Below are 13060 nucleotides of genomic sequence, written 5' to 3' on the forward strand. Positions count from 1 at the left end.
ATTTTTCATGTCACCTCCAACTTCTGGGGATGAGACAGAGGGGAGAACGAAGAATGACCAATTTGAGAAGACACAGAGTTTTTATGTTGAGGGTGGACAGAAGGAAATGGTCACCCAGGTGGATAATGAAAATGATAAGCTTGTGACAATGAGCTCCAAGGGATCTACAATCCTTGGCTTTGTATTTGACTTGCTTGGAAGTGCAACAACACTCCTCTCTAAGCCTCCAAGATCTGGTGCGTATCGATGAGCTCGGTGGAGAAGAAATCTGTGAGCGATATCTGGAACAATGCACGCGAACCCTTTTTATCAGGCTCACAACGGCTATATTTTCAAGCTTAATCGACTAGTCTAATCGATTAAGCCTTCCTAATCGATTAGGAATCTTTCTGTTCGCGCGAGAACAAGATGCAAGCGCTTAAGCCTTCCTGCTTAATCGCTTACCGAATCTTCTTTGCCTTTTGCGAAGACAGGCTTAAGCGATCATCCCGATCGCTTAAGCTTCGAACAGAACCATTCTGTTCGAAGCAAAAAGCACCGTAAGCGATTACTCTAATCGCTTACCATGTCTTAATCGATTACACTAATCAATTAGACAACCTTTCTCGTGATTTTAAGCTTAAGTGACTACCTTAGTAGCTTAAGATATGGTAATCGACTACCATAGTCGATCATCAAACCCTAACTTCCCAATTGAAGTCTAGGGTTCCTTTATCCAACATCCGATCAACCATGACCTATTGGGACTCCTCCTTGCTTGGCATCTGGTCGACCTTGACCTGTTAGGACTTCTTTGTCAATTGTCCGGTCAATCCTTTGACCCACTTGGACTTTCTTTCTCGTGCCAAGTGTCCGGTCCTTCATGATTCACTTGGACTTTCTTCCACCAGATGCCCGATCATCCTTGACCCATCCGAATTTCCTTGTGCCAAGTATCCGATCACTCCTTTGACATACTTGAACTTTCTAATACCAGGTGTCCGGTCAACCTTGATCCACCTGGATTTCCACGTGCCTGGTTTCACTCACCAGACTTTTCCTTCTGTCTAGCTTTACCACTAGGACTTTCCTTCTGCCTAGCTTGACTCACTAGGGCTTTCACCTGACTTCACTCACCAAGATTTTTCCACTGTCTGGCTTTACTCACCAGGACTTTCACTCTGTTTGGCTTTACTCACCAGGGCTTTCACATAGCTTCACTCACTAGGATTTTCACCTGACTTTACTCATCAGGATTTTCATCTGCCTGACTTCACTCATCGGGACTTTCATCTGCCTAGCTTCACTCACCAGGACTTCTAACATCAAGTGTCCGGCCAACACTGACCCACTTGGATTTTCATCATCTGCCAACATCTTCGTTGGACTTGTCCTTCCCTAACCTCCAGTTAGGACTTCCCAGTCAAGTATCTAATCAACCTTGACCTACTTGACTCTTCTTCACATCAAACTGGTCAAAATTAACCAGAGAAAAATTGCACCAACAATCTCCTCAAATCGATTGCGCCAGCAATCTCCAACCATTGTCAAACATCGAAACTTAAACGTCAAGACTCAAGCTTGCTTGAGCCAACTCAAGCTTAGTCAACCTTGACCTAGGGAAATTGCACCAACAATTTTTGCCCTATTTATTTTAAATTTATCTAATGTAAATCTATCCAAACTGCATTCAGTTCCTAAGATTCTCAGTTTTTTCGCCTGAAGAGGAAGGCCTCCATCATTTTTTTTTTGCACATATCTTCTTGGAATTCTGATAACTGCATAAATAACTGGTGTTTTCAAGGTTAGTTGCAGAATCTGCAAACATGTTTACAGGCAAATGATGATCGAACCATTCCACACCAGAAAGATTTTTCTATATCAAACCTGAGCTTGGCCACCAGATACATCGATTTACAGGGCGGAGGATGATCGTCCCAAACACACCACAGTTTGAGAAGGAGGAAGGGAGGTCTCAGCCAGTGCTGAATTTGATCGGGAGAATCCTATTCTTGTCTTTAGTCATTTGTTGAATCCGTCGGACGATCTGAATTCCACGCCTCCACTTTTAGATCTTGCCACAATCCTGAGCTCCACGCCGACGGTCTTGGCAACTATCATCTTTTGGACATCTTAACCTACTAGGGTAGATGATGGCAAGCAAAAAGAAGAAGCCCCAAAATGTGAGGGGGCAACGTTCTTTGCTATTTAATTTTTCTAAAAGGGCGCTCTTTATTGTTTTTATAAAATTACTATTATCAATTTTATTTTTTCCTATTAATAGGGATCTTTACCGATTGCCGCTCCAAAAGTCTACATCGGATTCGTCTGGTTGCGAAGTTAGAGGTCCGACTGTGCGCTGTACTGCTCCTCCGGCGGGTGCAAGGTTAGTGCTCCGCTCTTCTACCTTGTTCCCTTTTCAATCTCTCGTTAAAAGATATTACCAAGAATCAAGATTGCAAAGCTCGATCCCTTCCGCCGACCTAATTAAAAGTCGAGTGGCAAGATCTCACACCTTATCCGATTTCTCCACCGGCGTAAAATCCCTATATTCTTCCCTCCTTCCCCGATCGCCTTCCGGCCTCTTGTTCGGCGCCAGCGGCCTTTTGACGTCACCTACATTCTTTTTACTATCTCGGTGAAGTTCTTGTGCGTCCTATTGATATGTAATTTTTATTTTTTATTTTTTCTGAAAAAAAATGATTTCAGAGTTCTCCTCCTTACCGTAGTAGTTCATTGGATTGTTGTCTAACATTTCCTGGGATAAGAAAGTCTATACAGAAATTGAATGCTACAACAAGTTGACTCTTACAATTTCTCATAGATAACAAAAAAATATTTTGTTAGGACACACATTCTTTTATTTCTCGTGCTTTTATGAGAGAGATTGGTAGACTACCTACTCTTAGACCACGGCGACTGACCATCGCCCTACCATTCGGTAATACATTAAACGTCACTCAGGAGGTCAGAGGATGCCCATTGGACTTTGGCAACAATATACTCACGGTAGATTTATTAGTACTGGAAATGGTCGAGTTCGACATTATCCTTGGCATGAATTGGCTGTCAGCATATCATGCCACGGTTGATTGTCAGGCGAGGGTGGTCACATTCCGACCGCTGAACCAACCCTCGTGGGATTTCACTGCATCAGGGATGACGGTATCTCGACTATCTCTGCGATTCAGGCTCAGAAGCTACTGTCGCATGGCTATCAGAGATTTCTATTGTCGTTAATTAATGCCAACGACAACAGTAGTCACTACAAGAAAACAGGGCTTCAGAAACGGATTTTTAAAACCAAAATAAAATCTGTTTTAGATTTATATAAATTAGAGACAGATTTAATACGGAATTATTAATTCGTTTCATTTTAGTAAATTATATATTTTTTTAAAAAAATTAAGACAGAATTTAAACAAATTTGAAACGAAATTACATATAAAATTTTATAAACAAAAATAAATATGAATTATAAACAGAATTTGAGACTGTATAATTTCTGTGACAAACTTCGTTTATAAATTAATTAAAAGTTAAAACGAAAATAATATCGGTTTTAGATTTATATAATCAGAGACAGATTTAATACGGAATTATTAATTCGTTTCATTTTAGTAAATTATATATTTTTTTTAAAAAAAAATAAGACAGAATTTAAAATAAATTTGAAACGAAATTACATATAAATTTTTATAAACAAAAATAAATATGAATTATAAACAGAATTTGAGACTGTATAATTTCTGTGACAAATTTGGTTTATAAATTAATTAAAAGTTAAAACGAAAATAAAATCTATTTCAAATTTATATAAATTAGATATAGATTTGTTACATAATAATTAATTTATTTAACGTTAATGAAATATAATATTTGAAAAGAAATTTAAAACAAATTTTGATACGAAGCTATATATAAATTTTATTTAAAAAAATAAATATGGATTATAAACGGAATTTGTGATCGTTTAAATATTTTTAAACGAAAATAGAATTTGTTTTATATTTATATAAATCAGAGACATGAAATTGTAAATATATTCACTTTGATAAAATATAATATATGAAAAAACTTTAAGAAAGAATTTAAACCAAATTTAATATGAAATTATATATAACTTTTTATAAAGAAAAATAAATATGAATTAGGTTTTCTAACCCTTTCTCCTCGTCCTAATTTGGCTTTGGCTTTGTCTTTGGCTTTATCAGAGCAGGTACAAATTCTTTTTCCCCCGCCTCTGATTTTATTTTTCTCGTGCTTGGTGGCTATCTTATACGGCTGCAAAGGTTGCTCGCAGCTGCGAGGTCGACCGTAGTTGTGAGGGCGATCACAACCACTTAAGGTTGTCTACAGTTGCTTCTCAAGGCCGCAAGGTTCGCGACCTTTTCAATTAGCCCCCTCATGCGACCGTGAGGTCGTCCACCCTATAGTCCCTGAATTCTTATTATTTTTATTGATTTTTACTAATAATTGTGCACTTTTATTGTAAAATACGGCAATAAAAAAATAATAATAATAATTAAATAATAAGGTTTAATTGGGAAATAATCTTAACGGAATTTTTAGATATTTTTTAAGAATTTTTCGGAGCTGTGTAATTGGAGGGGATACATTTGCAGACTTGAGAAAAATTTATTTGGAATACCCAATTTAAGTAGGAGTTGATAAAAAAAATTACTTAAGTTTTAATTAAAATAAACCTAGTTATCTAATTTAATTAATGGTTATAATTCCTCACCGTACCCTATTCCACCCTAATCGTCGAATCCTTCCTCACCTTATCTCGTCGCCGCCCCGATTCTTCCTCCTCTCTCACGCCGTTTACTCTCTGCTCTTCTTCTTCTCCTCATCTTCTCCAACCGGCGCCCCTTTCTCTTCTTCCGCGTCATCTTCCCTCCTCTGCCGTCGTCTCCTCGTCGCGGAGGTCCTCACCACGCCGATTGTCACGAGAGCACCGCCGGCAGCAGTCCTTCTCTCCGCGAGCCTCACCAACACCAAGCTCTCTGGGCTATCAGGCGGCCCGATCCTCTTCTACTTTTCCCCTTGAGTCTCTGCCCTAGATGCAGCCGACGTCATCGCATCCGACCACAGTACCTGCAATTTTGGGCGGCTAGCGTCGCCGCCATCTCTTTCACCGGCTGCCACTTCTTCCTCTTCCATCTGCCACCGTCGGAGAGCTGAGTACACAGGAGAGTAGGGTTGTTCTTCCGCGTATCAGCAGTTGCGAGGGGTTACCACGCGTTGCCCCCTTCAATTGTGCCGTGGCCATCCGGTCAGCCACAAGGAGGTATGAGATGTTGTCATCTCTATTCCTCTTCCCTGTTTGACAGCCGTCACAACTTATCAACGGATTGGCATCTTCTGGATTGCAGATCCATTGCTGCGGTGACCCCATTTGTGCTTGGATTTGTGCCACTGTCGTGTATCGGTGAATTCTGAGGCGGTGAGGGTTGTTGGACAGATTTACCATCGTCGGAAGAGCCACAAACTGCTGATAAGGGTAGTAATCTGAACCTGATCAGATTTATTAGGTTGTTTCTTTTATCATGTTGGATGTGTGTTATGTTTCTTATTGAATGCTTATATCAAACTTGATCTCCCTTAATTAGAATGCACGCACTTGGCTTTAATTGTTTCATGCACCCAACTTGTTTGATAAAATGTTCCGTAGTTAGGTTCTAATTTTTGCATGTCATGTGTTCATTTCACGTTCGGTGAAATGTCTCTTTCAATAGTTAGGTTCAATCTGATGCATCTTAGTTTACTTAACTCTTGCTTTGTATTGCTCTTTCAATTGTTAAGTTTTATGTCTTCATTTAAATTCAATTAGGTTAAGTTAGATTAGGTTTCTTTAATGCTCTAAGTTTTGTTCCATGCTTAGTTTCGTTAATTACTTCATGTTGACTATTATTTTCTGCAATTGTATTTTATTCATTAGGTTTGATTTCATAGTTGCTTTGCTATTTCAAATCTTAGTCTTAGAATCCAAAATTTTCTATTATCTTGTATTTGATTTTGTTATATGTACTTAGAGATTCTAAGTTTAAGATTCAAATTTGAAGAAAATCCTACTTAAGTATTTGTTCACACTGACCTAATTTTTATGGTTTTGTGATGCCTATTGTTTCAGAGCCAAAAGAGTCTTCATGACTTGTTAATTCTTTAGCATTGACAACTATGGACTAATTAGTGGGTGATCATTGATATTGATTATGACTTTTGTATAATTTTAATTTATTTGTATTAAAAATTTTGATATTGTAAGACTTGTTTCATATTTTGATTTGTTAGATTTTCTCAACAAAATTGGTTGGTTCATTAATCTGTACAAGAGAAGCAATTTATCTCATGGAATTCGAAGACAGGGAGGGCAAAAGAAGAAAATGAAGGCATGCATGTTATTAGCTCGAGGATAGAGGAACAAATTATTGAAAGAGAAAAAAAAACTTATTATTATAGAGGGAAGAAAATCTCAAGGAGATGATTTGGAAATGATTCAAGAAATGGAATATACAAATCATTTATATCTAGGAAAATTTGATCTTTATAGTTTGATTATTGGTCAAATTTGTTTGGATAATGTAAATATTTATTTATTTTAATATTAATTGTATAATACATTTGGAATTAGAAGTTATTTCTTTTTAATAATTTTAATTTATTTGAAATGAAGAATTATTTAAATATATTGATGAAAAATATAAAAATGTAATATAATAATATTTAGTGATAAATTTAAAAATAAAATTATATACAGATTTATAAATAGAATTGTAAACTGATTTATAAGCGGGATTAATATGATTTAAAACAAAATTAGAGACAGAATTTACATTTGAAATTAATTTTATTTTGTTAACTTGAAAATAGATTTATAAACAGTTTTTTCATCCGTTTCAAAAATTAGAGACGGAATATTTCCGTTTCAAAATTAGCTACGGGGCTTTCACTAACGGATTTTTGAGACGGAATATTCCGTCTCAAACTTTCTTTAGAGACGGAAAAATGATTTTCAGAGACAGATTTTTTCGTCTCTAAAGCCCTGTTTTCTTGTAGTGAGTTCTCAACTCTCAGACGCTCCTGTGGTCCGAGAGTATCCGGATGTATTTCCAGATGAGCTACCATGCCTGCCTCCTTGAAGGCAAGTGGAGTTTGCTATTAAGCTGATTTCGGGGACCGCACCGACATTGAAGGCTCCCTACCATATGACACCGAAAGAGTTGGACGAGCTAAAGGTCCAACTCCAGGAGTTATTGGATAGGGGATTCATACGTCCTAGTGTGTCTTCGTGGGGTTCTCCGGTAGGATGGTACTCTGAGGTTGTGCATCGATTACAGACAACTGAATGCAGTAACCGTCAGAAATAAGTACCCCCTATCATGGATCGAGGATTTGTTTGATCAGCTCAGGGGTACATCCGTGTATTCTAAGATTGATCTGTGGTCCGAATATCATCAGCTGAGAGTTAAAGATTCTGATATTCAGAAGACAGCATTCCGTACCAGATACAGACATTATGAGATTTTGGTAATGCCATTTGGGCTTACCAATGCTCCAACGGTATTTATGAATTTGATGAACCGTGTCTTTCTGGAGTACCTAGATCAGTTTGTTATCGTTTTCATCGATGGCATTTTGATCTACTCGCGTTCCAAGGAGGATCATGCACAGCATCTTCGCATAGTCTTGGAGACTCTTCGACAACATCAACTATATGCGAAGTTCAGCAAATGTGCTTTTTGGCTATCTTCGGTCGATTTTCTGGGACACATGGTTTCTAGCCAAGGTATTTTCGTAGACCCTCAGAAGATCGAGGCTATCACCAACTAGGAACATCCGAAATTAGTTCAAGAGATCCGCAGTTTCTTGGGCTTGGCCGGATACTACAGACGATTCGTCGAGAGTTTCTCTCGCATTGCTATGCCGCTGACACGCCTGACCAGGAAGAGTGTAAAGTTCACGTGGTCAGAAGCCTGCGAGACCAACTTTCAGGAGCTGAAGCGGAGATTAGTGTCGGCACCAGTTATGATTTTGCCTTCTGGAGAGGACAGATTCGTACTCTACACCGACGCTTCTCTACAGGGTTTGAGCGCTGTTTTGATGCAGCACGGCAGGGTAGTCTCTTATGTTTCTCGTTAGTTGAAGGAGCATGAGAAGAACTACCCAGTTTATGATTTGGAGTTGGCCGCTATTATCTTTGCTTTGAAGATTTAGCAGCATCATCTGTATGGTATAACATTTGAGATTCTCACTAATCATAAGAGTCTCAAATATCTTTTCACCGAGAAGGAACTTAATCTTCGACAGAGGAGATGGATGGAGTTCCTGAAGGATTACGACTGTACCATTAGCTACCACCCGGGGAAAGCTAATGTGGTTACTGATGCACTTAGCCGGAAGTCCAGAGGGACTTTGGCTTGTCACCGAGTTTTAGTCACGGACTTGATTCAGATTTTCTCCGAGTTGGGCCTTGAGGAGCAGGGACAGAAAGAGCAGGGTATTCTTGTTACCATTGCTCATCGTCGATCGTGACGAGGATCCGAGAGGCCCGCTTGATCGCGCTTTTCATTGGCAGCCAGATAGCTTCCGGGCAGTAGATCGAGTTCACCCGAGATGACGAGGACATTATTTTTTTCTCCAAGGTAGATTATGCGTATCTCAATCTCACCTGGTCTTGGAGGAATTACTTCAGGAGGCTCATCGCTCTCGATTTGCGATCCACCTAGGCGAAACCAGCATGTATCGTGATTTGTGACATTCCTATTGGTAGAATGACATGAAGAAAGACATCGCGGAATTTGTAGCTAGATGTCTAGTCTGTCAGCAGGTGAAGGCTGAGCACCAGAGACCTGCTGGATTACTTCAAAGGATTTCTATTCTAGAGTAGAAATGAGAGCACATCACTATGGACTTTGTGATAGAATTGCCTAGGACATGACGAGGCCATGCCGTGATTTGGGTAATTGTTGATCGATTAACCAAATCCGCACACTTCCTGGCGATTCGGAAGACCGACTCTGGATCGATTGGCAGTAGACACGAGAGGTCATCGATTGCATGGTGTTCCTTTGAGCATTATATCGGAGAGACCCACGGTTCATGTCTCGATTGGCAGAGCTCGAAGAGGCCTTGAGCACACAACTCCATTTCGATGCCTTTCCATTCACGCGGATGGATACCGAGTGGACCATCCGGACTTGAGGACTCTTTGAGGTCTCGTTGTTGATTTCGGAGGCAGCTGGGAGGACCACCTACAATAAGTAGAGTTCGCCTACAACAACGGCTATCATTCGACTATCCAGATGGCACCGTTTGAAGCGTTTTATAGTAGATCTTGTCGGACACCCACCCTTTGGGAGGAGGTTGGGGAGGCCCAGCTACTAGGGCCGCAGAGAGCTTAACAGGTGGCAGAGTTGGTCCGTACTATCAGACGGAGAATGTCAGAGGCGTAGGACCGCCAGAAAAGTTATGCTGATCAGAGACGAATACCCTTGGAGTTCTCTACTGGCGACCATGTATTTCTGAGAGTTTCACCCACGGAAGGGGTGAAGAGATTTGACCTCGAGGTGTGGGTCCGCATACATTACCTTCCAAATCTGAGAGGATCGAGCCGCGCACTGGCCCTGCCCTACCACTGTCTCTAGCAGACGTTCACGATGTATTCCATGTGTCTATGCTGAGGAGATACGTAGCCGACCCAGCACATGTTCTGTTAGATATATCAGTTCCCATTCAGCCTGACGTTACCTACGAGGAAGTTTCGGTACGGATTCTGGACCACAAAGAGTGTCAGTTGCGGAACAAGACTATCCGACTTGTTAAAGTTGGGTGATAGTATCATTCTGACGAGAAGGTTATCTGGGAGCTCGAGGATACGACCCGAGCACGATACCCCCATCTATTTACTTAAGGTATGAGGGTTAGTTTTCGTTCAACATTTATACTGTTTAGCTTTTGCTAGTACTTGCTGATGGTAGATAACGAAAATTTGGGGACCAAATTTTTATTAGTGAGAGAGAATGTAAAATACGTAACCAAATAATAATTAAATAATAAGATTTTATATGCATATAGTGTTAACGGAATTTTTAGAAATTTTTAAAAATTTTCTAAATTTTTTTTGAAGTTTGTATGAGGTAATTTGTGGAGATAAATTAATAGACATGGGAAAAAACTGTTTAGAAATACGGAAGGGTAAGAGTTGATAAGGAAATTACTTAAACTTTAATAAAATTAAACCTAAATTTTCTAATTTGATTAAAGTTTCCTTTTTATTTCTTTCCTTTTTTTTCTTTCTTTTTCCTTATTTCTCTACCCGAGCCCTATTTCTTCCCCGCCGAACCTTCCTCCTCTTCTCTTCATCTCGCGACGCCGTGATTTCTCCTCCCTCGCCGATCTCTGCTTCCTTCCCCGACGCCGCCACTTTCTTTCCCGATCTCCCTGTGCGCCGCCGCCGGCTTTCTTCTCCCGAGCTGATCACCACCGACCCTCTTCTGGCTGCGGACACCGAGCACCCATCGCCAGTCGAGCCCTAGATCTGCTCTATCTTGCGCCGAGCACCCGCTTCTCGGTCGTCACGGCCGACGCCAGCGGACGAGCGCCACCGAGGGTTGCTTCTCCGATCTTCTTCTTCCTTCCCCCTTGTGTCTGTGCCCTAGACTTCCACCGCCGCCTCTGTGGGAGTTGCTGGACAGATTGTCCGGTTGCAAATTCCTTCTTAGCTGCCAAAATCGGAGGTAATCCTCAACCCTAACCACTGATTTAGGTGAGTGATTGTGGGAGGGTTAGTTTGGGGTACTTGGTTTGACAGGGAAATTGCTGATTAGGGTTTCTGGGTTCCAACAGCAATTGGTTTTCAACAGCAGCTCCACGTTTGTTCTGGCAGCAACTTCATTGTAAGCTCCGGCCACCAATTTCCAGCGTCAAACTTCTCCGATCGCGGGTCAGCAATAACGCGATCGAATTTGGGTGAGTTTGTTTGGATAGGTTTGATTCATTATATAGTTGGTTGTTCATGTGTAGTTAGGTTAACTGGTAGTTAAGTTGGAGAATGAATTGTTCTAAATTTGACTTAAGGTTAGGTTGTTTATGTATATATTTTAATCTAATTGATTAATGGAACAACTAGGGTTTAACGAAGTTAACCCTAGTTGATCAATGGATTAGATTTAGTTGGGGATTTGTTTTAGCTAATTAATTTATGTAATTAGCTAAATTTGTATATCATGCGTTACAGGACCTTGATTCGAGACGGTCGTCTCGACGGAGGATTTCTTGACACGATCATCTTTTGAGATGGGTATTTCTGACTTATCTTTTTGATATAGTCATTTTTAGATATACATAATAGTTTATTTCTAGTAGTAATGATTATGTTTGCATCTGCTTGGTATGTCACTACTCTGTTCTTGTAGTCTGTCTTGATTGTTATCTGTTATGCCATCATACTTATTTTCTCTTGATTGATGCCTTGTATACTCCTGTTCTTAGAATTAGTGACATACATTGCTCTACTGTGTAGTAGTCTTGTGATTTGACATATCTGATTTGAGCATCTAGTTAATTGTTACCTGGATCATTGCATGATTTATTTATTTCCTTTTTTGGTGCATTTTGTTTGGAGGTGTATATTGTTATTATCTACATGTTAGTGTCATGCACCATCTTGCACGATTGCATGCTGAACGATTGTTGGCTCCATTATTGTTGAGCACATCGCCAATTACATGATCTGCACACACGACCACTCATGGGTTAGTGGTATATCAGGCAGTGTGTGTGCAGTTTGCTCTGTCAGTGCTTCGTTGGTCCACTCATGGGTAGCGTGACGCAGCGTGGTAGCACGTTAGGGATTCCTCCTCTGGACTATCTCAGGGAGATGAGAGCATTGCACTCCCCCACTCTGTTTGGGGTAGGAGGATAGATGTACTCCGACAGCATCCTGTCCACTCGGTCACTCAGGAGCAGTGATGGCAGATTGCACAGTTGTCATAGCCCTACCCACTCGGTCTCACCATCACGTGTGAGATGATTGACTGGTGACAGGGGTGACACATGTCATTTTGCATCATTTCTGCATGATTGTATTTATTGTTTGTGCTTGCTGCATTATGTATGCTGCATTTGTTTGAGTTGTGTATGTTTGACATGCATACAGGTGACATTTTGTATCTGGTATGACGACCCTTATTTCCAAATAGGAGGTTCTGGTGAGTGCAGTTTTCTTCAGCTCTTTTCAGTATGCATTTCCTTCTTTTGTTAGAAAACTGTACCGCATGATTATTACTGTTAGTTATAATTTATTATGCATGTCTATTCTGTATCCGCTGAGTTCTTGGACTCACCCCGTTGCTTTATATTTTTCTATTTCAGGTTGATGCCGTTAGGAGGTTTCAGTTGCTAGTCCCCTCGTCACAAGGATTTTCGCTTTGGTCTTTCGATTTCTGTTTATTTGTTTAGTGTCATGTTATAGACTCGTATTGGTTTGTTCATTAGATTTGAGTGATTTGTTTTTAAGCATTGTACTGGTTGGGTTTTTGGTTGCTTGGTGAATTTGTATTTGGTGTGTTTTGCTTCGTGCCTGCCGGACGGCAGAAGAGGTAAGTTGTGATTGTTTTCGATTCCTTTTCGTATTGTGTTGATAGCCGGAGGCTGTTTTTATTATAATTGCGTGGAATGTTTCATTTTTGTATAGTATATATTCCAGCCGTGTTGGCTGATGAGTGTGAGCCCTGAGGGCAATGTAGAAACGTTTCAGATTGTCACCCGTAAAGGGGAGATGTTGTCGAAATTTCTTCTGGCAGGGACTACCTGGGGCGTGACAATCTCGGTGAAGTTCTTGTGCGTCCTATTGATCTGTAATTTTTATTTTTTATTTTTTTTGAAAAAAAATGATTTCAGTGTCCTCCTCCTTACCGTAGTAGTTCGTTGGATTGTTGTCTAACCTTTCCCGGGATAAGAAAGTCTATATAGAAATTGAATGCTACATCAAGTTGACTCTTACAATTTCTCATAGATAACAAAAAATATTTTGTTAGGACACGCTTGGTTGAAAAGATGGATGTTGGGGTCCATG

At 40.1% G+C, this 13060-nt stretch overlaps 1 long non-coding RNA gene across 5 annotated transcripts; it reads left to right on the top strand.

Moving 5' to 3' along the window:
• Positions 1 to 4734: 4734 nt before the first annotated feature.
• LOC122035767 lies at positions 4735 to 13060 on the top strand. Of its 5 annotated transcripts, XR_006127203.1 has the most exons (5): positions 4735 to 5272; positions 5358 to 5485; positions 12143 to 12194; positions 12358 to 12825; positions 13023 to 13060. It is a non-coding gene; the product is annotated as an uncharacterized LOC122035767 (long non-coding RNA). The 5 variants fall into 5 exon arrangements; XR_006127202.1 differs by lacking the exons at positions 12143 to 12194; positions 12358 to 12825; XR_006127201.1 differs by lacking the exons at positions 12143 to 12194; positions 13023 to 13060 and having other exon boundaries at positions 12358 to 12530.

The sequence above is a fragment of the Zingiber officinale genome, unplaced genomic scaffold, assembly GCF_018446385.1.
Source record: "Zingiber officinale cultivar Zhangliang unplaced genomic scaffold, Zo_v1.1 ctg104, whole genome shotgun sequence".
In the NCBI taxonomy this organism is placed as follows: Eukaryota; Viridiplantae; Streptophyta; class Magnoliopsida; order Zingiberales; family Zingiberaceae; genus Zingiber; species Zingiber officinale.